The sequence below is a fragment of the Vidua macroura genome, chromosome Z (assembly GCF_024509145.1).
Source record: "Vidua macroura isolate BioBank_ID:100142 chromosome Z, ASM2450914v1, whole genome shotgun sequence".
NCBI lineage: Eukaryota > Metazoa > Chordata > Aves > Passeriformes > Viduidae > Vidua > Vidua macroura.
In genome coordinates, this window is record NC_071611.1 from 4,115,444 (window position 1) to 4,130,064 (window position 14,621).

At 35.3% G+C, this 14,621-nt stretch overlaps 1 protein-coding gene across 2 annotated transcripts in view; it reads left to right on the forward strand.

Moving 5' to 3' along the window:
• The window catches only part of RIT2 (Ras like without CAAX 2), a 238,403-nt gene that overhangs the window by 20,365 nt on the left and 203,417 nt on the right, over positions 1–14,621 (forward strand). The gene's annotated exons all lie outside the window — the stretch shown is intronic.

Below are 14,621 nucleotides of genomic sequence, written 5' to 3' on the forward strand. Positions count from 1 at the left end.
CAACCTTCAACATGCCCACAGGCAAAGATTGCACTTATATTCCACTTTTATTAAAGCAAGTTAGATTTATGAATTTTTTATTTTCAGCAAGGCAAGCAGTAAGCACTGGCTGTCCTACTGCAATCTTCTTTTCATATATTTTGCAAGGGAAACGATTTAGCTTCTACATATAGACAAAAAGGGGAATCAGTTATTTAGACAGTCTTAATTTTGTTTGCAGAAGGTACCCTAGATTTTTGTATGTATTTTACAAAATGTATGTTACTGTGAATAGTTTTAGGGATGTCTTAAGAAAGAAGCAACATCACAAAGTACATCTCTGCAAGGAATATTTTTAATCTTGGAGTAGCTAGGTTTTCCAGAAATGCAGGATTGAAGGCAGCTGACAGCTTGCAAGACTTTGCTTTGCTTGCATTCAGGCAGACAATTCTTACTAGACAGTTACTTTATATTCATAGTTTCACTGAAGCAAGTTAAGTCAACAGTTTCAAAATGGTATCACCATATTTAGAGAGTTTGGTGAACGATGAGTCAGAGCTTTGTGGAGCAGACATCTCTCCTGACATCGATATCACTTTGTCTGCCGTGCTTCTCACTTTCGCTGGCACTTGTTCTTGATTGATCTCTTGTTCTGCACCACTTGATTCATCACGGTCAGCGATCCATGGGCATGAAAAATTCATCCCGAGACAACAAATACTTTGTAGCCTATGATATTTCTTTCCCTTGGGTTTCAAGACAATTAATTCCTCCAGAGAGCAGAAAACTTACAGATAATAGCAATTTTTGTGGTGAGAGCAAGCACAGTTGTGTATCTCCATTCCCTCACACAAGAATAAAGGTAGCGTGTTACAAAGATGAATTATCTAAATAATCAAAAAGTAATTCATCTGAGTGGGTGTACAAAGGAATTTATTTCTTCCTTTATGCTAAGTACTGCTTAATAGTGTGTACTAAATTTCCAGAAAGTTGTATGGATCTATATCAGCGGCAATTTTTTTGTAAGGAGAGTTTCTTTTTTAAACTATGCATCTTATTAGATACATAAATTGCAATATGTTGTCTTAGTGTTGCTATACCTTTATTTGTTAAATGACTACTTGTCTGGGTCAAATTTAGTCTCTCACAAACATAACAGCCCTGTAAAATGTACTTCTCTCTAAACTTGCAGTTGACATCACCTTTTTCACCACAGCTTCCAACTAAAAAGAGCTGGGATAATATTCTGCCTCTAGATACTATGGAAAATCTGAAATTAAAACTATGAAATCAGCCATTATTAGGTGCAAGAGGTGAATAGAGAGCTCTTAAGTCACAGGCCAAAGTCTTATCCCTGAGATTAACTTTCCTCTTTTAAAATGGGAGTCAAATTTACAAATCATTAGACCTAGAAAATGTGATATTTGATAAATGCTGTCTGATGCCTTTTAGGTTATTCCTTGTGAAACAAAGTGGCATCTGAAACAATCAAAGAGACAAATGAAGTGAGAACTTTGCATAAGAGACAGATGATATGTAATTTAAGCTACCTAGTGGCTGACTACAGTAATTGAGTTGAATAAATTGCTTTCCTCCACAAGCAGTGGAGTTGTCTGGTGCAATATGTGCAAACAGCTTATGAACATGGGGTGGGGCTAGGCATTGAGGTGCATAACTGAGGTGAGGGGGTCCCAAATCATGCACCTGCTTGTGCCTAGGCTCTCACCACCTCACCCCTTTGTTTGTGCTTCTCTCTGTCACTATCTATTCAGATTAAACATATATATCTAGTTAATTTCTTTTTTCTATTTTGGAAAATATAGGTATTTTCTCTTTACATCTCAAATGCTGTGTCATATTACAATTCCTGTGTCACTGCAATATAGGACATCTCTTTATTTATTTTATTTTATTTTATTTTATTTTATTTTATTTTATTTTATTTTATTTTATTTTATTTTATTTTATTTTATTTTATTTTATTTTATTTTATTTTATTTTAATTTTTTATAATTTTATTTTAAATTTTTATTTATTTTAATTTTTTATAATTTTGCCTCATACTAAATCCCTAATAGTTCCTGAGAACTGACATAAGCCTGATGAGAGTAATTTATTGGAAAACAATCTTTACAGTTGCTTTGTGTGTGTTCAGGGATGCAGCAGCTCCATTAGTGAGCATTGCAGGTCAATTCCAGTCGCCCCTGACCAGTGCTGTGGTTGTAATGAGCTGTATTCCATTAAAATGTCAAAAGACATTGAGCAGAAGCACATGTTTAGATGCAACTGGCCAATTCTTCAGGTGACTAGATTTGAAAGCAGAATGATATCATGTCACTCTCTAATATATGGTAGCCTCCATGAAAGGAATTTCCTTGGCCACACCATTAAAATGGGTCATAAAGATTGAGGTTCCTATCAGATGATGTGTATTGGAAAGTCTGCCTGTGTCTGAAGATACTCTGTCTCTGTATTCTATTTCTGTCAGGTCATTATTTGATTGAGTCAATTAATTTTCAGACTGCTTTTCATGCAGCATAGGACATGGTTTGTGCTCTTGGCTGCCAGGGCTCACTGCTGGCTCATGCTGGACCTGTTTTTTTCACCAGCAGTCCAAGTTCCCTTTCCCAGGGCTGCTACTTGGCCACTCATCCCCAAGTTTATGCTTGTGTCCAGCATTACTCTGTCCCAGATGCAGAATCTGCCATTTGCTCTTGTTGAATTCTACAGAAGTGATGTTTGCCCAATGCTCCTGTCTATGTAGATCTCTCTGCAAGGGCTGTCATCCCTTAAGAAAGTCAGCCAAGAGGGATCTTCTAAGAATTCAGTTTCTATTGCTCCTCAAGAGCCCATCTTGAAAGTCAATCATAAAAATTAAATGGATTTTAGTAGCAATTTGCTGAATGTCTTGCTCTCCATCAGCTGTTGGACAAACCCCAGGGATTTCCCTGACTTTTTTCTGTATCTCTTTCTGGCCAACTGTATCAGAATGTTCAGTGCATAGCCAGACCTCAGGAGTAAACAAGGCAAAGCCAAGGCCCTCTAGAATGAAAGTAGCACTGAGAAAAAACATCAGCATTTCTTCTTGACCCTTGTCACCACATCAAATGACTTAGCAGTAAACATACCTGGAATGAGATCAGGTGTTCAACAGCTTCTATCTATGGCTTTCCAGAAGGCTCCAAAGGAGAGAAATGCAAACCAGATTCAAATAGGATGGAAAACTGTCCCAGTTCCCATTTAATAGCACATTGATACAGCTATACTTGTGGAGAGGATTACAGCAAACAAGGTCCCTTTATGAGAGAAATTGCTACTGTCAAGTGTCTTGAAATATATAAAACCAAGCTAAAGCCCAATTTCTGTTAAATATTGTACTTTTCAGAATTGATGTGCAGTTGATCCAAAACCAGCTCTTTACAAAAATCAATTCAGTAATTGCAAAATATGTAAAAACAAGCTGTGCACCTGCCTTCTCATTATCCACTTGAGGATAACATGCTGTCAAAGGAAGGTAAAAAGAAACAAATTCTGGAGGTAATTTACTTCAACAATAATCGAAGGAATCAACAATATAAAACTCCATGTTAAAAAATAAATGGAAAAGGTGACTCTCTTCTTCTGGATATTCTGTGAGTGACTGGATCACTCTGACTGAATGTTTGGTTGATTTTCCTTTCTGTTACATAAGGTTGTAGTTAACATAGTCCTCCAAAGCCAGCTGAAGATAGTGGCAAGATTTATGTTGACTTCATTGTGCTGTGAACAGAGGTGTAATCACCTCTCTGCACCAGAAGTTTTACTGTACATTCTTATACATAACTAACCCTAATCTTCCCTCAGTTCCCAAAGTTTTTCCCATGTAGTGATAAATACACAGCAGAAATTTTATAGGACTTTCCTTTCTACACTGACATCAGATAGGGGTTGAGTTTCAGATTTATGTGAAATTCAGTGTTCTTCAAAATGCTTTTTTTGGTTGTGCAAAACTGTTGAAGAATCTCAGATTGCTTATAAGTACTTTGAAGCAATAGGACTAAAATTTGTCCAGTTTGAGAATGCACAAACACAGCAAAATGCCAATTCAGTCACTGAGAATTAATTTTGACGTCTTATGTGATAGAAACCCACTTAATACATTCAAAAAGTTTTAGGCTCAGGTACAGAAGACTTTTCCTACTTAGAAAAGGACAGATCTCTATCTTAGCATTCATGCATCAAACAAACTTCTTGCTACTGATATTTAGAGTGTGAGGAGGACAGAGCAAGTCCTACATTTCATACATGCAAGATCTTGCTCTTGGGTTTAGATACAAAAAGATGCAATTCACTTGAAGGAAGCGCTTAAGGGTGCAGTTGTGCAGTTACTGTCTTGGGGGAAAGCGATAATCCTTGTCCAATACCTAAATCTATGGTTGTCCTTGTATCTGAAAAAAACCCCGGAAAGCCATCTCTATTCTTAGAACATAACCAGGGGCAGCAATTCCATGGAGAAAAAGAAATTAAATAGGTATTTAAACAATATATCAATGGATAAATTGAATTACATTCTAATATCTGCTTTTTTTTTTTTTAACCTTTCTATAAACTAATGAGCCTCATGTGTTCAAAAGAGCAATTAAAGAGCTCAGCTACAGAATAGTTTAATGACCTCCCACACTGAGAGGTTATTTGATATTGAATTTTTTTTCTCTTTCATCTTAATATGCAGATATATTTAATGGAGAATAGGGCTATTTACCAAAGTGCTGGGAAAATATCTCTAGCAGCATATGAAGAGAGCAGATCATATATTACACCAGCTATTTAATTCTGATTTTGATAATAAAAAATTAAACCACAGTGAGTATTTAAAAAAATAAAATGCCTAAATTATTTAGAGGAAGCCAAACAGACTATTGTTCTAAAAGCTCTGATCTTCTTTTCTATGAACATACACTTTTAATAGCTTACATTCTTCTTATACATTTTCAGAGTTGACAAAGACTTCTAAAATCCCTCCTACCTTTGCTGAGGTATTCTGAGTTTATGAAACACCAAAGAATTTAGATGAGAGTAAATTTCAGATCCAGTTACTTCAAAGAAGGTCCAGAAACAGATGTTTAAACAGATCTATTACAAGGAAAACTGGAGAAATCTTCAGATGTTTGTAATGGATGTTTCTCCAGGGAAGTGAGGTTTTGGAGAGTTATCATTTAGGGCACAGCAAAAGTGACTCTCTGAATCAAAAGTGATTCTCTGAAAATCAAGGTAAGGACTCCTGCTTAAGTTTATACTCAAAGACTGCTTAATGGAAAAAAAATGTATGAGCCTTCAGACTCTTTTAGAAACATTCTCTCCATAGGAAAACATGTTCCTGCACAGGTTGTACATATACTGAGAATTAATAATCAGACCAAGAACTCGAAAAAGCCAACTGAAATAATAAATAATTTATAACACTTTTGATCTGATACTCAATATAATAAATTGAGGTGATTCCATAGACTTAAATGAATGTGGAGTAGATCCTGTGTTAGGGAAAGGCTTCAGACAGGGCAGGCATCATTAAAAATGATGGAATTGGTGGAAACTTCTTTGTTAGATCAGCTCAGCATCTAAACTGAGAAAAAAAGGAACTCTCTGTTCAAATAAAATGATAGCTGAGCAAGTACATATGACAGAAAGCAAAAAAGTACTTCCCATACTTCAACAGAATAAATGGAAATAAAATCAAGCTGGATAAACTTTAGCTTTGCTGGATGATAACTTCTTTTACAGAATATTTTATAGAGGAATATTTGACAGCTGTTTTTTACATGAATACTTTGTCTTTATGTTGCAAGGTAAGGGATAAGCGTAAGCTAATCAAAGCTACATTTAACAAGCAATTATTTTAAAAAATTGAATCATTTTTTTATAAATGAAATGGTCAGTGATAGCTATTACTGTGCTCTTAGGACCAGCCTGTCTTTCTTAAAAATGAATCTGCTCTTTGTAAGCCAGGAGCAATCATTATTTTCTGCTGATTTCAAGCTTCTGTTGGAGAGAGAGCGCTTTTAACACTCCATAGAGACACTGCAGAAGAAAAGACTTTAATTAACAAAAAAACCTACAGTTAAACTGAAACTACATTAATTGACAGTGAGCAACCTTTGAAATATAGGGAAAATAGTAATTTCCTTTCTTATGATTTTCTCAAGCTTTTCTTCCTAGTCAAATATGTCATGGTCTCATTCTCATCCTTTGATTCAGGCTTATCAAAGATGCAAATGACTCCTGTAAAAATCAAGAATTTTCTAATTGCCTTTCCACAATGCATTATCTTTTTATTTTAACAATGTGGCAGAAGCTCAGACCCACTGTAAATCTTCAGTTTTTCATTAGGGACTTGAAACCATTTTTTGCTTTGTTTTTTAGGTGCAAAGAGGGTGATATTTCACTTCACACTTGCTATTTTATCTCCTCATTGATAATTTAGCTTGCTGACAGGAATGCTTTACCTTCTGGCACGAGTAAGTGGCACAGAGCTCATTAACCTAGTGACTGGTATCTGGGATCCTTTGGCCCAGACCATAGCTGTGGACAGCTGTAAGCTCCTGGTGCCTGAGAGCAGCTCTGCAGACTGTGTTCTTTGCTGCTGAAGACTTCAGTGATGTATTTTCAGCGTGCAGATCAATTGAAAAAGTGCCTGAGCAGCATCTGTTGTCTTCAGGCGCCTAAATTATTTATATGCCTTTTTAATTACACTTTTCTTTTGAAATGTCTTGTCTTTATATGTGATGTAGAAGTGAGTGTCTTTAACTGGCAACATTTGAACGCGGTTTTAACTTTCACAGTGTTTTCACTATTTCTCCAGCTTTGTTTTCAGCTATACCCTGTGTAACTGCAAGTCAATTGTAACAGAAATTATCACAGTATTTGTTAAAGAAGCACATCTGCAAGAGTCTAGAGCAATACTTGGGAACTAGACTGCATGATTTGTAATCCGTGGCCATAAAATGAGTATAACTATAAAATGACTGTTTTGAGCAGTTTTCTGGTCTTGAATTCTTCTGACACATTTTCCAAACAGAATAATGATATGAATTCATAATTCTGAATATTTCCTGAATAGGCAATACATGTCCAGATATCTGCTATATCACATCCAAAACCTGCCAATGAATCTTCAGGAACTGAGGTTGTCTTAGCCAATAGGTTTGTTGCTAGATGATCATAAAATCACAGAATCATGTAACCACAGAATGACCTAGGTTGGAAGAGATCTTAAAGATCATGTAGGTCCAACTCCCCTGCCATGGGCAGGGACACCTTCCACTCTTTGGATATACTTCTTATAGTGAAGTTTCTTAACATACATTAACAATAAAAAAATGCTACTCACTTTCTTGTAGGTGAGAAAACAAAATAAAGGTTTATCAAGGAAAACTTGTCTGTTGGTTTTACAGCTCTCAAGAGAAATGTGCTATTTATCTTCATAGTAGACTTTTAGGAAAAAATTGGGAAAATATTACAATAGTCTTTAAATGATCTTTTAAATCTCACATGTACCCAAAATAGCAAATATATATATTTATTTGAGATAAAATGTTCCTTTTACAAATTTTCTTTGCAGACTTATTTTTGAAAGACATGTACATTGTTAAAATTGTATGATACTGCAGATGAGTCAAAATCTCCCTGTTTTGAGTCACTTAACCTCTCATCCTCATAACCAAAAATGTCTTTGTATTGCAGAAACTGGTCTTTTTTTAGGTGTGTTATTATGGTTTTAACTTCTTGTGATGTGTATGGAGGTATTTGCTTACATTTTCAAGTCTTGGCCAATAAAACTCTGCAATAATCCTTAGCTTGTGTAGCTCAGTGGGACTGAAGATTTTACTTCTTTGATGTTGCATAGCTTACCTTGTAATAAAAATGGTCATTCAGTTTCTAATTGCATTGCACTTTGCAACAATCAGATCAAAACCTAGAAGGAGAAGGCAGGAATAATTCTGTAAAATTGTTGCTCTGCACTCTCATGAATTTTTCAGACTATTTTCTTTGTTCAGTGGTATTCTGAAGGAGCATCACTAACCCAGACTAATAATGTGCTGAGACAGGGACAGACTATAATTACACAGCGAGGAATACCTGGGCAAAAATGTAAAGTAAATCAGCTTACAGAGAGTAGTGTTCTTTGCTGAGCACAGAAGGGATCTGTCTGTTTTGCCCACTCAGAAAGGGGAAATTCACCCATTCTTGAGGAAGAGGGAGGAAAGGAATCTCAGCTGTGTGCGGCACACTGAACAGGGCAGATATTCACAAACCCAGATCCTGCCTTGCCTGATCTAGCAGCCAACAACCTTGTCTTGCAACCTTTTCTGAAAGGATCATTAGGATTGGTAACCATTATTTGTGCTGGTGTGAATTTGGATGCCATAACTCTTATTTCTTCATTTACTTCTTGCACTTCACTGTTTACGCTGTGGGAAATCTAGAGTGGCACATTTTCAGCTTGGGCACTTATCCAAGACACATGCCATCCATCTTTGCATATGCTGAGCTGCTAATACACGGGGAAAGCATTCCCTTAGTTTGTTTGTGAATTGCTTTATTTTCCAGTTTGGTCTTCTCCTCCCAGTGCGGCACACCATGTTCACTGTAATTCAGACAGCCCTGGGGTCCAATCACATTGATAGCACACACAGTAAAACTGACAGGTAGACAAATGCTGACCCATCAAACACAGCATGGTCAAAGATTCTATATATGCCAATCAATTGGATCAATGTGAAATGGTTCTATATATCTTTTTTCTTTTTTTTTTTTTTAATTTTCCATTGACTGATGTGCTACATCATGGGAGAGTAATGATGGAGGGTAAAATTAATTTTCATTGGCATGTGTCATCTTGTATTTCTATTTTAAATATTGAGGATATTTGTCAAAATACATGCCTTGTTGTCACAGATTTTGTCATTTATTTATCACTAATCTTTAAGGCAAATTTGAAACTGGAACATAATTTTCACAATGAGGTTTACGGCCCCAAGATCTTGCACATGAACTTTGATACATAAAACCCAGTGTTACAGTTTGATGCTGGTGCAATGCCAGCAGTCTTATGAAAATATACGTATGAAAATACCCAGGGATACCCTGGATTTATGATGTATGATACAATATGGTTTTCATTAAAAATATGTTATTTCTTCATGCTTTCCATGCAAAACCCAGTTTATTTCTTTAAATTGTCTCTATGTTATCCTATTTTGTGATAGTAGGCTTCCTGAAGTAGGTTTGGTTTTAAAACTCTAGTTAAGACTGGTCATCTAACAGACTTAGAGTCATCTAATTCCTTTCCTAGACAGCAAATAATATTTTTAATAAAGGAGGATCATATAAAGAATATGCATATTTGCACAATCATTAAATCGGCAGGCAGTGAAAAATGTGTATTTCGCTATATTTTTCATGAAGCCCACTAGAAAGCTATTCCTGGCATCTGGATGAACACAATCCCATGTGTGTTCTGCATGACACATGATTCACCTACCTCACAGCATTTAAAGATTTCCATATGTTCCTTGAATTGTCAGAAATCACTGGTTCAGCCATTCTATTGAAATGATAAAGTGCTGGGTGGCATTGAACAGGTAAATCACAACATTGCAGAGATGTGTCTGCTCTGGAGTGTATTTCCTACTAACATTAAGTCACCTCTCCAAGTTCACTACCTGATCAAGTGTCCAATAAACCAAGAATATGTCTGTATTTTTCTTTACCTGTGAGTTTGTACATCATTTTATCCAGCATTTCTGAAGTGGTTTTACCATGAAAATTATTATAAACATGTGAAATATTAGTCTTATAAACATCCACATTCTGATTACTTTAGAAATTAAAGCAAAATATCATGCAGAGATATAATTTTTAATTCAGTGAGTTCTTTATATCGAAATATGTTTTGGTGTTGACGAGAGCATGAATAAACTGAAGTAGGAAAAGCAATCACTCTCAGGATCATGCACCTATCTCCTATAAATGCTTCAAGAGTCTCAGTGCTATCAGATCTAATGATGCCAAGTATTCTTTCTGAAATTATATCTTGTTATTTATTTCATATGTCATGCTGAGTAAAATGGCATCATTTAGCAATGGAAGCTAAGAAAAGATTTATCTACAAAATTAGTGCATGTTGCCTCAAAATGCTGCAGCAATGAAAAAAGAGAAAAACGTTCAAGAGAGAAAACATTTTAAATACCAAATTCACCCTAAAAGGCTGAATTATAATCTTCACTGTATGCATCTTCAAATCTTCTCCAATTCAGTATTTAGTATTCAAATTTATGACCTTAAAATAAAGTCTGTTATGATCTTTTCTCAGTGATTCAAAACAGTCTTGTAAATTTTCTTGTGGGATGAATTCTCCACAACTCAGAACAGTTACTCCAAACACATTCAACTATAACTATATGCTTGAATCCTACTGAAAAAAAAATCTTAAATATATTCTTGAACACTTTCATAAATAAATTATTTAGCAGTTTCACAGAATAACATCTGTACCAGAGATTCTTAGTAGGATCGCATCTTGCCAACATATAGAATTGACCCAAAATTCAATCAGTTTTTACCACAGGTTTACGCCAAAATTGCTTAGGTCTGGTGACTAGAGGACAAAACATTTAATTATTTCAGCAAGAATGAGAGAGACAAATACCTAAAATGTATTTTTTCCCAAAGTTTCAGTTTTATGTTGACAGTTTTTAACTCATTTTTTTTTCAATAAAATTCTCTTCAGTTTCAAGAGTTTTTCTCCTTTTCATCTTAAACACATCCATTAGTGCTGGCAACACTGGCTGTACCTTTATTTTGCAGAAAACAATTTGATAGAGTTAAAATTCTGTCTCATTTCACTTCTATTAACTCTAAAGCCTCATCATAGTGTAGGACTTATAACTCTTTTAAATTAATATTGGTGGTTACATATACATAATACATATGTGTACACGTCCTTTATTGGTTTCTTTGGGGTTATGGGGTGGTTTTTTTTTGTTCTTTTCCCCTTTTCCAATTTCCTCAGACAATAAAAAGCCTCTCTAAAGATAAATATTTATAGCAAATTGTGTCTAAGACAAGTCTTCCTAAATACTCTAAATAATAGAGAAGGTATAACAAGAGAATGAAGGAGGAAAAAGACAAAAAGGACAATTTAAGGCTAAGCGTAATAAACAGTGGCGATATTTCAGCAGCCGTTTATCTGTTGCACTTAGGTAATTTTTTGGGCTGAGATTATGGAAATATTTAAAATGTTAAGAATTGAAAGAAACAGGATATGCAACTTATTTTGCACAGAATTTTACCTATGTGAAATTCACCTAACTTAAACATATAAAACATAGTTGTTTACAGCTAGTGTAATCTAAAGGCGTTTACGCCCACTGGAGAGAGTAGAAATTCTAAGACATGATTCAGCAATTGTTGAATAATGTCAATTGTTGAATAATGTAACTATGGCATCTTTTATTTTGTGACAGATATAAAGATTGTTGTCAATTATTTTAAATATATTTTTATATATGTCACTGCAACAGTAGTCTCCTCCAAGTTTAAGAAAATCTCTTTAGCCCATCTGTCTTGTACTATAAACTCAGCAGAGATTTCCAGAATGCTTCCGAGTTGTTGGTGAATAAACAAAAATTTGGAGCACCTCTGTTATGGAAAGAGGCTGAGAGCTGGGATTCTTCAGCTTCAAGAGTTGAAGACTCTGGGAAGATCTTTTTGAGGCCTTTCTTAAAGGAGATTTATAGGAAAAGACGGAGAAAGAATTTTGACTGAGACTGTAGCTAAAGGATGAGGATCTTTCTGTTTGTAACAGAAAGACTTAATTCAGAGCAGTACCTTCAAATAATTTCTTTTATGATGAATATGCTGGGGCAAGTGCCCAGAGAGTGCACAGGATGCCCAGAGAAGCTGTTGCTGTGCCATCCCTGGAGGTGTCCAAGGCCAGGTTGAACAGGGCTTGGAGCAACCTGGGATAGTGGAAGGCAGTGGCAGGATGTGGTACTCATTGAGCTTTAAGGTCCCTTCCAATCAAAACCATTCTATGATGCTTTGATTCCATGAAACTTAATGGTGCACAAGCTGTGAAATCACACCTGCCACTGTTTATAGTGATTACTGCCATGAAACATCACTTAAAGAAAATAAATCATATTGACTTAGAGACTTTTATTATTAACTAGTAACAGGCCACCCTGGCAAATGCTGTAATTTCAGATTTGAAAAACCTCCTTTATTCTTTGGATGCTGACATCTACAGCTATATTGGTGTCATCATTAAAATAAAGCAGAATTTCAGACAACTCACCTGCACTGTGCCTGGGTTTGAAATAAAAGTGGTATGTCACTTTTCAAGGCCTGTAAAGTACTAAAAATATGTCTAATTTAAATATGAAGTGTAGTTGTCTTGAAACCTTTTTAATTAGTTCCACAAAGGGCTCGTGAAGTAAGACTTCAGAGCACCTCTTGTATGAATATGAACAAATGGCAGTCTGGACTATGTAGAGGATATTTCATGTCAGCAGATGGTATTTGAATGTCAGATTTACATCCTTGTGTATTAGGTGAAATTTCGGGGTTAATTAATATATTCTACCCAAAAGTCTGTAAATACTCCAAATACAAGAACCTTTAATTTGATCTAATTCACTATATTCTCAGGTTATATATTATGCTTCACAGTAATCAACATATTTCCAATATAAATATTGCCAGAAGCTGAAATGTTAATTTTACACTTTCCCAGTTAATCAGGAAAAAAAAAAATAGCACTTTTCTACTTGATTTAACTTCAAATATAATTTCATAATCTTTGACTTTTTCCTAATATTTTTCCTCAAACCCTTTTATCAGGAAATATAATAAGTAAATTAAACTGATTGAATATGATATACATGCTGCCTTCTTAACAGAAAAAGATTGTGTCACATAAATTATAATGGACTTCTGGTTGCATTCAGTGTACAATTTGTACGTTCTATAGAATCCTAAAGGAAGATGTGTTTGTTTACCTGTGGTGCCTCAATAAATGTACTTTAATATTACTTTTAGGCATACAGTATAGATTTTTTTAGCAGTACTCTCACTAAACAAAGACAAGTTTGTGTTTTTTAAGTTGTGCATGAATAGATCTTCATTGTGTCCAATCTGAACATCACATCGTAAATGAGGTTGAGAGATAGAGGTTCAAATAGGCATTATGGAAGTGCAGAAATAAATGGTCTGCAGCTTGGAATATAAATGTACATGTGTGTGTTTATATGTTCACGTGTGTGTCTATGAACAATTATGTGCATGACTGTGTATATAAGCATAATTTTTCACCCTATGTTTAACATTTCTGTATGAAATGCAAAACTGGGCAGGTAAAACCATGATTTATTGTTGGATGATGCCACTAGCTGCTTATTCAGTATTCATCATTGCACGCAGTGCAAATTCAGCCACAAGATTTATGCTAAGGAAAAACTTCAGATAATTAATGAAATGCTAAGTTTTGTCTACATTTCTCAAATGTAAAAAAAAAAAAAAAATACATTGAGAAAAAATAAATAGCACTCCTTCTCTTTGAATTACTTATATGCAATGTTCCTCTCACATAGTTATTTTAGCAATAATTATTTTTAAAGCAATTAAAATAAGTGAAGTTTTTTCATTTGATTTTGGGTGAAACTCAAGCTATTGTCACCCAAAGTTCCATGACAACTTTTAGGAAACATGGAATTGTGGTAATGGGTAAGAAATAAGAGTTATCTCCCATTTATAGTCCTCCTCTTTTGTCTAGATGGTGCCCAAGCATTACATTGGTAAAACTGGGGGAAAAAAACAGCTCTTCTGAAGAACTGTGAGATAGCATTAATTCCTAGGTCAGCAGTGGAAATTCAGCTCCTTGCTGGTGTCTAGGATGCAGTTCCTTTGTGACTTCTTCAAGGCATTAAAGAAATCACAAGAGAATGCTGTTGAAATGAAAGGGAAGTGTGATGACATCAGCGAATAAAATGAGCTACAAAATTCTGAATTAAATTTTATCCACAGAAGAAGCTTGAATAGACTTTTGAGCAATTAGTTCAGGTAAAGGTGAGGATCAGCACAGGATTAGTGGTTTAAGGTTTTTACAAGCCCTAAGTCAGTGCACCCTCATCACAAGTCTATTATAATGAGAGACATAAAGTTTACTGTAAATTATTTCTTCCCAGAAATGGCCCAGCCATTGGTGCTAGACCAGATGGTGATTCTCCATTTTTGGCACTGCTCTGAGCTTCAGGGTGTTTCTGTACTGTTTGTTGTGCTCAGATGGCTCATGAAACTAAATTCTAAATATTGTGTGTAAGCTGCTGCACCTGTTCTAAAGGTGAAGTTACCTGCTGCAGATTCTCCAGATTCAAAACCTAGCAGTTGCAGGCAGCTGTGACATTTGGGATGTTCATTCTGCCTAACTTGAGCGCAAACATCTGCCTTATCAAACATCTGTACCCGAGCTGCTGAAATGAATGTTCACTTTAGGACCGTGGGTATGATGACCCAAGGACCACTTTAAACTGGCTTCAGTGAGCATCAGATGGAGACCAGAAGACAGAAGACAAATTTGAAAGACATTCAGCTCTAGGACTGAA